The sequence below is a fragment of the Ahaetulla prasina genome, chromosome 3 (genome assembly GCF_028640845.1).
Source record: "Ahaetulla prasina isolate Xishuangbanna chromosome 3, ASM2864084v1, whole genome shotgun sequence".
Lineage (NCBI taxonomy): Eukaryota > Metazoa > Chordata > Lepidosauria > Squamata > Colubridae > Ahaetulla > Ahaetulla prasina.
The window spans coordinates 92,165,184-92,182,321 of NC_080541.1; the positions used below are offsets into that span (position 1 = coordinate 92,165,184).

At 38.3% G+C, this 17,138-nt stretch overlaps 1 long non-coding RNA gene across 1 annotated transcript in view; it reads right to left on the bottom strand.

Annotated features, from left to right (window-relative positions):
* Nucleotides 1–13,025: 13,025 nt before the first annotated feature.
* The window catches only part of LOC131195755 (uncharacterized), a 28,130-nt gene continuing 24,017 nt past the window's right edge, over nucleotides 13,026–17,138 (bottom strand). Inside the window, exon 3 of the long non-coding RNA XR_009154537.1 lies at nucleotides 13,026–14,493. This is a non-coding gene — a long non-coding RNA (uncharacterized LOC131195755). The remainder of the gene's footprint in view (nucleotides 14,494–17,138) is intronic.

Consider the following 17,138-nt stretch of genomic DNA (forward strand, 5'->3'; position numbering starts at 1 on the left):
AGTACGCATGCCATCCATATAACAAGTCATAACCTTCTATATTCAAAATTCTTTCCTCTGTTAAGTTAAACCAGTCACTTATTACTGAAAGGGTTACTGCTTCATAATATAGTTTAAAGTTAGGCATTCTTAAACCACCTCTTTCCCGTGAATCCTGTATTATTTTCATTTTAACCTCGCCTTTTACCCTGCCATATAAATTTATTAATCCCACTCTGCCAATCTTCCAAATTTTTATCCTTTTAATTATAGGTATCATCTGGAACAGAAACAAAATCTAGGTAACACATTCATTTTAATAGCAATCCTTCCCAATAGGGATAACTGCAATTTCTTCCAGCCACTCATATCATTCTGAACTTTTGCCATAGCAAGTCATAATTATTCTTATAAAGTTTCTTGTTCGATGAGCTAATATAGACCCTAAATATTTAACCTTTTTTACTACCTCAAATCCTGTCATTTCCTCTAGTTTTTGTTTCTGTTGTATAGACATATTTTTAATTATCACTTTTGTTTTATTCTGATTTATTTTAAATCCTGATACCTTTCCATATTTATCAATTACTTCCAACAAAATCTACTTGAATTTATAGGATTCATTAACGTAACCACTACATCATCTGCAAAAGCTCTAACTTTGTACTCATATTGTCTAATCTTAATTCCCTCTATTTTCATTAATTCTCGTATTTTATCTAATAATGGTTCCAGAGTCAAAACAAACAATAATGGTGATAAGGGACATCCCTGTCTTGTTCCTTTCGCAATCTTAATAACTTCTGTCAAACTACCATTTACTATAATCTGTGCTGTTTGCTCTCCATAAATCGCTTTAATTATTCTAATAAAACAGTCTCCAAATTGCATTTTCTCTATTAATTTAAATAAAAAATCCCAATGCAATCGATCAAAGGCTTTCTCTGCATCCAAAAAAATAAGTGCCGCTGAAGTATTCTTCTTTTCCAAATATTCCAATATATTAATAATCTGTCTAACATTATTCCTCATCTGCCTCCCTTTTATAAAACCAGATTGATCAGTATGAATTCTTTGTTGTAAAACTAACATTAATCTATTTGCTATTATTTTTACAAAAATCTTATAATCATTATTTAAAAGTGAAATCGGCCTATAGTTACCAGGTTTAGAGCAATCTTGCTCCTCTTTCGGTATCAGTGAAATAAAAGATGTTTTCCATGACGGGGGTATTCCCACTCCTAATTGTATCTGATTAAATAATTCTTTAAGTGGGCCTAATATTTCATCCTGTGTTTTTTTATAATAAGTTGCTGTAAGACCATCTGTACCAGGGGTTTTCCCCATTTTTAATTGTTTAATTGCCTCCACTATTTCTCCAGTAGCTATCGGCCGGTTCAGCTCCTCCCTCTGTTCTAATGTTAGAATATTCACCTTATAATCTTTCAAATAATCATAAATGTCCCTATCCAATATTTTGTCTTTTGCATATAGTGCAGTATAAAATTCTGAGAATGCCTTTTTAATTTTATCCTGTTGGTATATCTCTTTACCTTTATATTCTATTTTTTGTATAACACGTGCTTTCTGTTTCTTCCTTAAATTATATGCCAACCATCTCCCAGGTTTATTTGCATTACAAAAGGTATTATGTTTAGCATATTGTATATTCGTTGCCACCTGGTCTGCCATTAACATATTAAATTGACTCTGTAATATTTTTATAGCCTCTTAAGTTTATGATCTTGTGGGTTTTGAATTAATAACTGTTGCTTCCTTTGAATTTCTTCTTCCAAATATCTACGCTGCCTTTGTTTATTATTCCTTTGCCTGTTGTCCAAGTAAATCAATATCCTCTAATAAACGCTTTGCTCGCTTCCCACACAGTTCCTATAGGTGTCCTTTGTACATATTAAAAGCAAAAAATTCTTTTAAGTGTTTCTTACAATAAGTTAGATTATCCTCATAGCTAAACAGATTTTCATTCAACCTCCATGTTCTACCACCTTTTTTGCCTTGTAATAATTCCATCCATACTGGGCTATGGTCAGTTAAACACCTCGGAAATATCTTCGTTTTCTTCACCCTAGAAAGCAAGTCATTAGAAATTAAAATAAAATCAATGCGTGAAAAAGATTGATGCCTATCAGAAAAAAAAGTAAAATCTCTCTCATCTGGATTCCGTAACCTCCATATATCTCTAAACTCAAAGTCTTCCATCATTTCAAAAGGATTTTGGTAATTTTGCATGTATAGGTATCTTCTTGGAGGAGGTTCTCTTATCCTTCTTGTATCAATTACTCCATTCCAGTCTCCTAATAAAATAAACGAACTATAATCCCAGAGGGTCAACCTCTCATGTAACATTTTGTAAAACTTTTCTTGTTGCTGATTAGGTGCATAAATACCTATCAACAAAGTCTTTTTTGCATCTATCACCAGTTCAATAGCAATAAATCTTCCTTGAATATCTGCCTCAATTAGCTTAGCTGGTATATCCTTCCTGATATATACAACAATTCCATGCTTCTTTTCCAAAGCTGATGCAACAAAATGGTTACCCAATTTTGAATTAATTAAATATTTTTGGTCTGATAATTTTATATGTGTCTCTTGCAAACAAATCACATCATTTTTAAATTGTTTCAAGTAGTGAAATATTTTCCTTCTTTTCTGAGCTGAATTCAAGCCATTAACATTCCATGACAAGATTCTATTTGCCATTACTGGCCTCCTGAAGCTTTGAAGCAGACAACGGAAGCTCCTCCTCCGGTATCTTCCGTCTAGCTCCTCCCACAGCTTCCATAATGGGATCCTGACTTTTACTTTGAGACTGTTGCTCTTCTTTACGCTTAAGGGCTCCTCTTGTCACCCTTTGCTCTTGTGGTTCCTCTAATACTGGCAGCAATAAAGGCTCTTGGGTCCCCCTTCTTCCAGAAGGCTTTAAAGGTTTAGCTGCCATTCTGTCTTCAAAAGAATCAGGAATTCAAACTTAATAACTCTCCTTCCCTCCTTTCAGTATAAAAAAACTCCGTTTGTAACAATCCACAAGTAACGCTGCTTCATCGTACTAAAAAATTTTTACTTTCACTTTTAGACGCCATTTTAAAAGTCAATTAATCAAAGACAAAGAAAGGTTTCAAGTTTCAAAAAGGGAGTCGGTACTTGCCGTGCTGATTCTGCATCAAAGTTCGAACGCTTGTGAAATTCCCGTCTGCTTGGAATATCAATCAATTTAATAAGCCTTCTAGAGCAGAAGCGACATTCCTCTCCTTTTCCCTGATAAAAACAGGGGCGTGCTGAAGTTGGAAGGAGTGGAATTCGGTGGGGTCATAAATCCAGGAAAATTCGCTCTTGAGAGCAAACCCCCTGTCAGACCTGCCACTCTTCCACAATTCTGATAACCTCTTTCACCCAGAGATTATGCTAAGCTCAGTGAACAGTGATTTATTTTCTGTTTCACTGACTTTTACAATCTTCTAACACGGAGTGCTCTGTTAGAGCACCCAACAGGAGGGTGACGTCACTGGAGCCGCCTATTGTAATTTTAAATGGGTTTTAAATCGGTCTTTGACCATTTTAGTTGATTTGGCCATTAAATATTTGGTTTTAATTTGTTTTTAAAATTGCTATTTATATTTGTATTTTAATATGGCTGTAAACCACCCTGAGTCCTTCAGGAGAAGGGCGGTATAGAAATTAAATTATAAATAAATAAAATAAATAAACACAATATAAACAGTAGAGTCCTTCAAATTTCTAGGTTCTACCATATCTCAAGACCTAAAATGGACACCTAACATCAAAAACATCATCAAAAAAGCACAACAAAGAATGTTCTTTCTGTGCCAACTCAGAAAGATCAAACTGCCCAAGGAGCTGCTGATCCAGTTCTACAGAGGAATTATTGAGTCTGTCATCTGCACCTCTATAACTGTCAGTTGGTTCTGCAACCCAACAAGACAGACACAGACTTCAGAGGATAATTAGAACTGGAGAAAAAATAATTACTACCAACCTGCCTTCCATTGAGGACCTGTATACTACAAGAGTCAAAAAGAGGGCTGTGAAAATACTTACAGACCCCCTCACATCCTGGACATAACTTCAACTCCTACCCTCAAAACAACTCTATAGAGCAGGGGTCTCCAATCTTGGCAACTTTTAGACTTGTTTTAGACTTTTAGATTTAGCTTTGCTGGCTGAGGAACCCTGGGAGTTGAAGTCCACAAGTCCCAACTCTGGGAGTTGAAGTCCACAAGTCTTAAAGTTGACAAGGTTGGAGACCCCTGCTATAGAGCACTGCAAACCAGTACAACTAGACACAAGAACAGTTTTTTCCTGAATGCCATCACTCTGCTAAACGAATAGTTCCCTCAACACTGTCAAACTAGTTACTAAGTCTGCATTATTATTAATCTTCGCATCATTCCTATCACCCATCTCTTCCCACTTATGACTGTATGACTGTAACCTTGTTGCTGGTATCCTTAAGATTTATATTGACTGTTTTCTAATATGATTTGATTGCTTATTTGTTCCCTATGACTATCATTAAATGTTGTACCTTATGATTCTTGACAAATGTATCTTTTCTTTTATGTACACCAAGAGAGCATATGCACCAAGACAAATTCCTTGTGTGTCCACACTTGGCCAATAAAGAATTCTGTTCTGTTCTGTTCTGTTCTGTTCTATTTAACAAAATCATTGCTAAAATACAAATTAAACAACCGAATGGTGTCCAATGGCACTGTGAGTGACTCTTCTGATGAATTATCCCTGGAATTCCTTGGAAAACCAAGCAGCTCTATCAAAGACTGCATAGAGAATAATCTGATCTAAGGCCCTTGTCATATGGCCCTTACATGCAGCATCAAGGCCTTCAGTCTAACAACCCACCAGACCTTCATGGAAACCCTCAAGGTCACTTTGGGGAGTCTGTCAAGGTCCACCTGGGATAGGCAGGTGGGAAGTGGCATCACTGTTAGTCAAAATGCTATAAGTCCAATGTGGACTATGCCAAGTTTTCCATAATTGATAGGTGTGGTCTTATTACACACCACTTGGCACTCAATAGCAGTAACTGGAACCCAGAGGACCCTGGGACCTTGTCACCTAGCATGGGGAATAAATACTGAAATCTGAAAGGTGGGACCCATTTCAGCTATTATTCACATTTAACCTGGGATAATCTACTTCAGATAAGGGTGACCCACTTCAGATTTCTGTAATTTCCCTTCTCTGTCTATCATGCATTTCTTTAAAACTTTAACATTTCACTTAAAAATTCATCACTGATAACTGAGCGATTACATTCAGGCAGTATATTGTATATTTAAAACCCTGGTTGAAACAATCTTTCATTTTTCAACTTAAAAAGCCTTAGGATTATGATTTTAATTTCCCCTCCAAAATATAGTATAGGGCCATGATGACGAACCTATTGCTCTGCGGGCATGCGAGCCATTGCCCCAGCTCAGCTCCACTATTATTTATTTTATTTATTTTTTATTTTATTTAATCACATTTTTATACCACCCTATCTCCCAAGGGACTCAGGGCGGTTTACAGCCTAATAAAAAATACATATAAATACAAAATAAAACACCAATTTAAAAAACTTATTAAATAAGGCCGAATATTAAAACTACAATAAGATAATAAAACCCCGTTAAAACCAAATTTAAAATTTGAAATTCTAGTCCAGTCCTGCGCAGATAAATAGATGTGTCTTAAGCTCATGGCGAAAGGTTCGAAGGTCAGGAAGTTGGCGAAGTCCTGGGGAAAGTTCGTTCCAGAGGGTGGGAGCCCCCACAGAAAAGGCCCTTCTCCTGGGCCTCGCCAGATGGCACTGCCTGGCTAATGGCACCCTGAGGAGTCCTTCTCTGTGAGAGTGCACGGGTCGGTGGGAGGCAGTCGGTGGCAGCAGACGGTCCCGTAAGTATGTGCACCTCCCACCAGGCAGTTGATTTTCAGGTCTCTGGTGTGCATGCATGGGGAGCATACGGGAGACACGCATGCATGTGTGGGGGTCACACATACATGCACAGGGGGCAGGGAGGAGTACAGGGGAGTGCAGCATACCCCCCCACAGCCCATTGTTGGTCCCAGGACGCTGTAGGGTGGCCTGCTAGGCCCAAAACAGGGCACAGGGGGTGTGAGCACATGTCAGAGGAGCACGGGGGTTGTATGTGCATGCACAGGGGATGTGTGGGGCACACATGGTGAGGTGTTGCACGCACATTGCATTATAGATGCCGGAACGCGTGCATACACGCTGTCACACACATGCGCGCTTTCAGCACAAGACGACAAAAGGGTTAGCCATCACTGGTATAGAGGAATTCAGTGAAAATTTCTGCAGGTCAATCAAAAATGTATTAGTTGTAATGTTTGAGTTTTGGGGGGAAAATCCTTTCAATCAGCTCAGGGAATGTTTTCAGGTGATGCTACACACAGCAGCAAAGTGCTAATGTGGGAGAATGATTTTAAAATGGAGAACTAGATGCTAAGGTAGACAATGACCCTTACTTTCAGGTAAACATGTGCAAACAAAAAGACTGTTCTAAACTGTGGTCTCATTACCCTGATCTTCACATATTCCCTTTCTTGTAAAGCTGTCCCTGTGTCTCTCAGCAGTGTTCAAAAGTAATTAGCACCTGTAGACTCTTAATTAATTGTTTCCTGAACTTCCAGCACCTCTATTATCTAGAGGACATGTGCTTTTTTGAAGTTGTTGGTGTTCAGCCTTCATCCTTCCATTTGAATGGAACCAAAGAATTGTGCATATCCGATAAAATAACATTAGCATTATTTAAGGTTATTTAGTGCTGACGGATGGGACAAGTGACGGGAATGGATTTTTTTTTTTGTTTGCTTTAAATCAGCCCAGAAGTATCTTAATTGCAGGAAGTATGCCATAGTGCAAATGGTGAGTTCACCCACACTTATGCAGTTCAATTAGAGTCATAGCTGAATTATAAAAGAAAATAGGAGAGGAAGGAGAAATATCTCTTTCCCATCTAAAGGAAACTAATATTCATTACTTCCAGTGGAAAAGAGCAGGACATAGTACTGTTTCTCTCAAGTTTGCAAAACATTCACCCTATTTTACAGAATATGTTCAACTTGTGTTGTTATAGAGTAAATATAGCTGGCACTAAAAATAAAAATAAAAATTATTCCCTAAGTGGTGTCCAGTTTTTCCTTTCTTTCCTTTCCTTCTTTTCTTTCATAATGACTATGAAAGCAGCAATTTGTTCATTCACAATGACACAAGTCAATACCAAGCTACATATATTCTACCTTATGTTTATGCTTCTAGTCTTCAAAAATATTTATAGCCTTCAAAATAACGTCCGATAGAGGCAGACAGACAGCAGACAGATAGATAATACTCACAATTGTGTCCTTACATTCTTCCTCTCTTGTGCAGTCACTAAATAAATCACCATTCACTGTTGTTTGTTGTTGTTGTTGTTGTTGTTGTTGTTGTTATTATTATTATTATTATTTATTCAATTTTTATACCACCCTTCTCCCGAAGGACTCAGGGCGGTGTACAGCCAAGGTAAAACAAACAGTACAATATACAATGTGTTGACCTATTATAAGACAATGAAATTCACCCATGGCTTACATATATAGGAAAAATCCATGATATATTTAAGGACTAAATGCTATCTTAGAAACACAACCTATATACATTAGTTTTGTTTTTTTAATTTTCATTATAGACCAAATGTAATTTGTGGGAAGATGAAAGTCAGAAGCTCATACTCATCCCTGAAATATTTTTGAAGATTGTGTTGTTAATAGTTTAAAGAAAATTAAATGGATCAGTCTACACTTCTCTGGTATTAATGGCATCTTTGTCTAAATATTGTAAAAAGGTGTCAGCACAAGTAGAATAGAATAGAATAGAATAGAATAGAATAGAATAGAATAGAATAGAATAGAATAGAATAGAATAGAATAGAATTTTAATTGGCCAAGTGTGATTGGACACACAAGGAATTTGTCTTGGTGCATATGCTCTCGGTGTACATAAAAAAAAAGGTAAGTTCATCAAGAATCATAAAGTACAACACTTACTGATAGTCATAGGGTACAAATTAGTAATCAGGAAACAATCAATATCAATATAAATTGTAAGGCTACAAGCAACAAAGTTACAGTCATACAGTCATAAGTGGGAGGAGATGGGTGATAGGAGATGAGAAGATTAATAGTAATGCAGACTTAATAACTAGTTTGACAGTGTTGAGGGAATTATTTGCTTAGCAGAGTGATGGCGTTCGGGAAAAAACTGTTCTTGTGTCTAGTTGTTCTGGTGTGCAGTGCTCTGTAGCGTTGTTTCGAGAGTAGGGTTAGAGTTATCAATATATGTATGAACTCTGAACAATTATGTTTTAAAATTCCTGCCTGGACACATACATCTATATCCATGTTCACCTATGCAGTGTACAAAGAAATTTGTTCTGGACCCTTCTTAAAGGTTGGGAATTATCCCCGTTCTGAAAAGAAGCATCACAAATCGATTGTGGTAAAATCAACAGTGATAAATTAAATAAATTGCCCTTTCGGAATAAATTTCCATATGCTGTTAAAAAAATGAGACCAGGAAGATATTTATTCTAACTTATTCTGATCTACTACCTAGTCATTTGTTTTTCTTAGATCTCCTAAAAATCATGATTTTGTTCCTACTATACATAAATAAGCAGTTGTGCTTGTAGTGGTTAAAGATATCTGGCAAGAACATTATTTCTACTCTGGCCTTAGGCCTGAAGCCAGTTGGATGATTTAGGGTCAATTTCCCTTAACCCTAGCAAGAATGCAATGATGAGCCAGCTTAAAAATATAGCCAAGAAAACTGCAGTGACTCATTTCAGGTAGCTTCCAAGAGTCAAGACTGACTCAAAAATCTATGGGCGTAGACAGTGCAAAATATGGCTCTAAGAATTTTAACTGAGACTTAAATAACATTCCATCAGTTCTTTCATCTAACCTTTCCTCCCCCTAAAATCTGCTTTAAGTCTTACAAAGCTTTGCATAAACTGTTGTAAAGAAAAAAACATACCTTGGAAGACTTTTTGCCATCCTGAGAAGGGGAAAAATCAATACACCGACTAGGATCCTTTAGATTAAAAAAAAACAACTACATATGATTAAATTGGGACCAGAATTTCTGTCACTAAGCAATGCAGCTGTAAAGTGGTATGTCACATTGTTTAGCAGTAGCAATGGCAATCCCAACATTCCCTGTTGCCATCATGATTTAAGAATCATGGGTCATTAAGCAAGTACTCACCCCAATCTAAGCAATTCTGGGCTTGGTCCCTTTCAGCCCTCAGACTTGGTAAGGTAGTGGTCCTCTTCAGTTCCCACAACCTGCATACCTTCCCCCCCATTTCTGCCCTTTTGACTATCTTGCACCCTGCCTTGTGGGGGTAGCAAGCAACTCCAGTACCAGGTTCAGAGGTTTCTTGCTGCCCGACAGCTCTGTAGCTCCAAGATATCCTTGTCAGCCCTTCCAGATAAACCAGACAGGAAATACAACCAGATGAGCTAAATCTACTTTACTGTAAAGCTACATTAAGCGAATCTTGCAAGTTTAAGTCTGAAGGTACAAATCACCCAGCGCCACTTTTAGCCACCTAATCAGTTAGGATGTGCCCTTCCTAACTTCCTTCCTCAGATAGTTAAGACACGGGACTCATCTTCTCTTATTTAATTGTTTTCTAGGCAGCTTGTCTTCCCTTCATTGCTCAAGGTCATTTTCACAGACCATTACAGCCTCTGAGCCATAGTGTATCATAAAGGCCAGGCCAGCAGCTTAGCATAATGCAGCCACCAGGAAGCTCTAGTGATGTGGAGTGAGGTCACCTGAGGAAGGCCCAGCAGCACTGTGCAAAGTGGCCATCCTAGAAAGCCCCAGCAGGGCCACAAAGCTGTTACCCAAGAAGCTCCAGTCACCTCAGCCCAGCAGTCTTGCTTCTTCCTCTTCATTCCTCTTAGGAATGGGGTGAGGTCAACAGTAGACAGTCTTAGGTTAAAGTTTTGGGGGTTTTGGGATGAGGCCACAGAGTCAGGTAGTACATTCCAGGCATTAACAACTCTGTTACTGAAGTCATATTTTCTGCAATTGAGATTGGAGCGGTTCACTTTAAGTTTTAATCTATTGTGTGCTTGTGTTTTGTTGTGGTTGAAGCTGAAGTAATCATTGACAGGAAGGACATTGTAGCAGATGATTTTATGAGTTATGCTCAGGTCATGCTGAAGGCGGCATAGTTCTAAATTTTCTAAACCCAGAATTTCAAGTTTGGTGGCATAAGTTATTTTGTTGTGAGCAGAGGAGTGGAGGACTCTTCTTGTGAAATATTTCTGGACACACTCAATTGTATTAATGTCCGATATGTAGTGTGGGTTCCAGACAGATGAGCTGTATTCTAGAATTGGTCTAGCAAATGTTTTGTATGCTCTGGTTAGTAGTGTATTTTACCGGAGATTATCATCAAACACGGTAGGAGCTGCAGAGTGCCAGGGCGCAGATAGCAAGATAATACAGGTAGCCACTACAACAGTTCATTTAGTGACTGATTTGTGTTTATGAAGGTTGTCATGTCCTGGGGTTATTTGATCATGTTTTATGACCTTTTGACAAGCAAAGGCAATGAGGAAGCCAGATTCAATTATCAGCTGTGTTACTAACTTAACAGCTGTAGTGATTTACTTAACCACTGTGGCAAGAAAGGTTTGTAAAACAGGGCAAAACTCTCTCACTTAACAACATAAATTTTGGGCTTAATTGTGGTCTTAAGTTGATGACTATCTGTAGACAGATAGAGGGAGTTGACGTGCACCTGCAATTGTAAATTTAGGCAGCTTGCCAAGAACCCAAGTTTTGATCATGGAATGGGAAAGGAGGGCACTGCACTGACCATAATTTTAGTGGCCAGTCATAAGTGTCTTCATTCAGCACTGCTATAACTACAAACAGTTGCTGAATGAATGTTTGTAAGACAAGAACTGCCTATAGACTTAGTGTGTTATTACTATGATGGATCTCTATTAGTGCTGTATTATAGAAAGTCTATGATTCAGCAGACAACAATAGGAAGGGCTGTAACTTCCTGGGCACCAGATATTCTCTGTGGCTAATTTGATGTAGACTAACCAACAGAATTTCCATGGTACAATAACTCATTCTGTATCAATCCATTTTATAATCTACCTACAGATGTTTCTTTGGGATTAGATGGGTCTAGGATAACTTGGTGCAGCCAATTCGGTGCAGCCAACTCACCACATCCAATTTGCCCCTGCCAATTTGATCCAGTCAACTCACGGTGGCCAACTCACTGTAGGACAACTCACCATGGCCAATTTGCCACCAGGTCAACTTGCTGCAGGAAAAGAGGGGGATAGAATCATTAAAAAAAGGAGGCAAAAGGAGGGACAAAATGAAATGTGGATGATAAAAAGTTCAACATTTTTTATAATTATCTTAAATACTTAAATTTATTTGTTGGATTGTCTTGTAGTGAATTGTCCTGTAGTGAGTTGGCCACAGTAATCCCATAGCAAGTTGGCCATGGCGAGTTGGCCATGGCGAGTTGGCCATACCAAATTGTCCCATTCTTAGATGAAAGCAATTCTTTCCTGGAAGAAGCACTAGACTTGCTTCTTATTTTGTAAAATTTTAACAGCTCAGGCACATTGTCAACCATTGGGAATGCTCTTCTGGCATGAAAACAGAAAACCAGGCATGGAGAGCAAGAAAGGAGAAGAGGAACTAACAGAAAGATGGCTCATAAGCAAGAGGTGAAGTAGAGAAGGCTGGACGCCTTGCACAAGAAATACAGAGAAACAAGTAGAACAAATAGAAGTTGAATTAATGTAAAGTGAAAACGTGGAAGCCACCTATGAGGTGAAGTTAAGAAGCAATTTGGAGATCCGACTCAAGAGGAAAAAGATGTTAGGGTGAGAGGGAGCGAGGAAAACACGTGCAAGAGGCAAGCAGCTAGAGGAGATTGGGAAAGGCAATTTGAGGTGACGTTGCTCACCTCAAATTGGAAAGACTTTGGAAAGACTAACTATTACTTAAATATCCCAGCTGTCTGTGTTGCATAGGGACATTTGGCAGGTATAAGGGGTTGTTACAAAAATCAAGATGGCGGCCAGAGAGTTGAAGTTCTACCCCTTTTGATGTATGTCATACACATAATGAATATTAAAAAAATATATAAAGCTTAATTGCACAGTCATGGTTGTCATTTTTGAAGCCCCCTTCCTCTCTCATTGGGAGAATTTTTGTTTGAAATCTCAGAGAACATTGCTAGTCATTACAGAGCTAAGCCAGATGAAAGCTATTAAAAGACAGTTTCCTATGTTTCTATCTGTTTGGTGTTATTGCCACAAAAGTTTTATCCAAATCATTAAGGCTGCTAAAATTAGAAATATCAGCAAGTATTTTGAAATGCAGACTCAACTCTGAGCTGTTAAGCCATCTTTAATGAATACACAGAGAAATCAATAAGCACAATGAGCTTCAGAGGACAGGTTCCTAAGCAGCTACATATCTGAGCACTAAATTGTCAATCAAAAGTACCCTCTTCCTTCCTAGAAAACAACTATAAATAACTTCAATCTGGAAGAAACTGCATGTGCAATTTTAATGCCTTTGTGATGGAAAATTATTCTTAGGTGGACTATTTGCAATCTAAAAATTCCTTCGATAAAGGCATAGAATTAAGCAACTCTTGTACTGCTACTTTGGCACATGCATAATTGCTGCTTGGAAGAACAACTTCTAAAACATTTATTGGGGAGCCGTGATTCTCCAACTTAAAGTTAACACAAGCTTTCCTCTCTTCAAGAATGCAACAAGTCTTCATAAAGAACAACTTCTCTTTTATTTACAGCCACTGTAATCACTGGCTCTTTATATTATTGATTAGGTAAAACATGGACACAAAATAAAGTCACATGAAATTTATAATGAGCAAGAGCAGTATATGATTATGTGTGTAAGTGCTTTCTTCAATAATTTTCATTGATGCACTAGGAGGAACAGGAAAGGCATTTGTTACCAGCTTGATCCTTGCTAAAGTTTGGATAGATGGAAATGTTGCTATTGCTGTAGCATAATTTGGTTTTGCATCAACATTGATGCCTGCTGATAGGACAGCACAGACAAGATTCAAGATATCCTTCAGAATGAATGAAAATGTTCTGTATAACATTAAAAAACTCTTCAGTACTGCAAATGTGCTTCAACATGCAAGATATATTGTCAGGGATGAAAGCCCCAGGATTAGGAGAAGCTTTGAAGGTATAAATCAGGTTCCTCACAATATATGTGTGGTAAAAATGAGGCCTTTAGGGGTTCTGTCCAATTTTTGTCAGTTCTACCAGTGGTGAAAAGAGGAAATGACACTGACATGGAGAATTCATGCATTAAAAAAAAAATCATACTTATGGAGACATTTTGTCAAGTTTCATTTGAAGAGAAACACTTGATTGAGTGAGGGAGAAGGCAGATATTTTAAATTCTTACTGGATGTTGCAGAAGACAAAATGATGAAAAGTCAAAATGATGAAATAGAATTACCCTGAAGATATGGTTTCAACAGCAAGAACTATGGAAGAAGGAATAGATTCTGTCTGCCCAACATTTGAAAATGCTACAAAACTGTTCTCAAAAAGAACTCAGTCTTATTTCCCCCTCAATCAAATGTCAAGAAAAACCAATTCCAGATGGAATAGACACTTTCCTAGCATTATAAAGAATATTCATCCTTAGTGTTGACAGTGAAGTAGCTAATGCTAATCATCTGCCAACAAAATTCTTTGATTAAATTGAGCTCTCTGTATTCTTCTTCTTCTTTGGGTATAGAGAAGATACAAAATTCTGGCTTTTGCTCTTCTGATGGCCTCAACCATTGTTAATTGATGTTGTTGCAGTGTGTCTTTGAAGTTGTTTCTCCATCTACTCATGGGTCAGCCAAGCGTCCTTTGGCCTTCTTCTCTTTTTGTATATGCCTTGTATGGTATGGAATCCCATGTTATCCTCTTCAGGTGTGCAAACCACTTTATTTGCTATTGTTGTATGCAATTTAAGATTGGTTCTATGCCAATTCTTTCTCTTATAGTATTATTTCTGATTTGATCTCTTCTGGTCACTCCAGCAGTTTTTACATAAACTGGAACTGAAATGAGAATCTCCTATCATTTTAATGAGGAATATGGATATTCCAAGGTTTTGCAGTGGAATGCAGATGATTGTGTAAAAACTGCACAAGTATCTCACTGTAGCAAGGATACAGATTAATGAGTTTAAAAATTCTCATGTTCCAAGAATTTTATCAGAAACTAAAGATGTCCCTCTTCAGATGATACAATTCCCAATATAGTCATGCTTTGCTCTCATTGCAAGGACAAGCCAAGGAGAATATGCTGATTTAGCTGGAAAAATCAGTACTCCAGCATGGTCAGCTTTCTTTTAAGCTGAAAAAAAAACAAGAAGGAAAAAGATTAAAGATGTTTTAGATCTCTTTCTACATTACAAGTCATACATAAACTCATATGCCCTGGCAACTGCTACATAGATTGTCTATCACAGTCAAATTATGTTAAATAAAATAATACATTTTAGCAATTAAACTACAGAACAGCTTGTTTTGTCAACATTATTTAATAAGTACCACCTTTCCATCCATAGATGGAAAGAAAATTGAGCACAGCTTTATCAGGCTGCATATCACATTTTGGGAACAGAAGTATTTTATTTTTAAATATTTCCTTACTTAATATTTTCCACCACAAATTTTATATTTGTGGTTGGAAAAATATTAAATATGGGAATATTTTAAAATAAAATGTTTCTGTTCCCAAATTTTATATTTGTGTTATACTCTCTAAAACCATACTGATATAATACTTATTTTCCTATTGATAGAGGATTGTTTCTACAGAGAATGAAGAGAAACATAAAAAACTGTGCATTCTTTTTCTTTCGAAAAGACTTTTATTCTGATTTCTCAACATATAAATCCCACTTTGCAGGAGAAATGTATTTCATTTTGGTAGGGGGCCTTTTGCCCACTCAGTAATGAACTGAAATGAGCAAAGTTAATAACTTACTAGATAAGGTTGAGAAGAGTGATTCACTGAACTTTTGGAAGACCTGAGAATATGTAGCTGTTATGTCCTGATAAAGGTCATTTGCTATCTCAGGGTTTAAATTTCATCAATACTCTGATAAACCCCAGAATTCCTAACTAGCTTGTGTTTTGAGAATGCAAAAGATAAATGACACAATGTATGAAGGATTCAGATTTACGAAAGGATTAGTGTTCAATTTCCAGTACTTTATATGCAGGTGTAGTTATCCTCCACCCCTTACCCTTTCTATATCACAGCATTGAAACTTCATAGTACTTAGCCACTGATTTGACAGAATGGCCTTCCATCAGTATTAAATATTGTTGTGGCCTGTTGGCTGCCGGCCCCTCCAGCAGTTGAATCAGAGGAGGAGGAGGAGGAGGCATGGGAGGAGCCAGGGTCAGCAACAAGGCAACCTGAGAGCTCCGAGGGGGAAGAGAGAATGCAGCTGCCAGAGAGAGGGGGGGGGGCAAAGCCTGGGCCATCCATCAGCCCTCAGAAGGAAAGTCAACAGCCCCAGGTCTGGAGGTAGCTGATGAGAAAGAGGAGGAACAGCTGGGTCCAGTGCCTGATGCGTGGATGTGCAGAAGGCAGAGAGGCGAGCAGTGGAAATCTGTGGGCCAATCTTTGGGAAGAAAGAGCCACCACTCCTAGCGAAGCCCTACCCTAGCTCTGAGGATAAAAGGCAGGAGGCGGAGATGAATAGATGTGGCAGACAACTATTCATCTCCCAATCAGATAGACTTGTTAGCCTGCAGTGAGAGAGAAACTTTTTGCCCAGGCTGCTGATGCTCCCAATAAAGGAGTTAACTTCAGAGGGTTTGTAGTGTTTGGGGACCTGGGTAGACACCAGAAAATATTTTTTGAGCAATGTCTCTCTAGTGCAGAGGTGTTAAACTTGCAGCGTCATGTTGTCATGTGACGTATCACATTTTCCCCCCTTCGCTAAACTGGGGGTGGGAGTGGCCAGCATGTGATGCATCCAGCGCATGGGCTGGGAGTTTGACATCCCTGCTCTAATGGGATCGGTAAGGTAAAGGTAAAGGTTCCCCTCGCACATACGTGCTAGTCGTTGCCAACTCTAGGGGGCGGTGCTCATCTCCGTTTCAAAGCCGAAGAGCCAGCGCTGTCCGAAGACGTCTCTGTGGTCATGTGGCCAGCATGACTCAATGCCAAAGATGCACAGAACTTCCTCCCCACCAAGGTGGTCCCTATTTTTTCTACTTGCATTTTTAGGTGCTTTCGAAACTGCTAGGTTGGCAGAAGCTGGGACAAGTAACAGGAGCTCACCCCGTTACACGGCAGCACTAGGGATTCGAACCGCTGAGCTGCCAACCTTTCGATCGACAAGCTCAACATCCTAGCCCCTGAGCCACCATGTCCCATGTATGGGATCGGTAACATTGAGCTAATGAACCATAACAGTCTGTCCTCTACTTTTCATGCAGTCATTCATGGAGCTCAGTTTACTCCCGCTTCTTCCCCAGGCTGAAAATCCAAATTTTATATAGGATTTCTCCAAATGTAGAAGCAAAGGTTTGCACCAGTGCTTATTTTACGCACATTGTCTGATGATTTAAAACAAAGGTAATGTTCCTAACTGTTGACAAAGCTCTGTGACACCTTTAAGTTTTAGGTTCCAGGAGATCATCATCATAATCTTCTAAACTTTAATAAACAGTTTTCACCATGAATAACATCCCCTGTAGATAGATCATAGTTCAGGGATGGGCAAGCTACGAGGTGGCATCCCCCAAGTACAATTATAGCAGCTGCCTCTGAATATAACTTCTAAAATAGTTCCCTGCCATTTTGAGGTGAGAAACACCAACAATTGCAGTGCTATAATATAAGAGCTAACAGTCTTCATTTAGATGGTAAAATAAGAAACACTTCAGATATATAAGTGTTTATATATAAGGGCCTCTGGTGGCTCAACAGACTAATGCAGTCTGTTATTAACACAGTACTTGCAATTACTGCAAGTT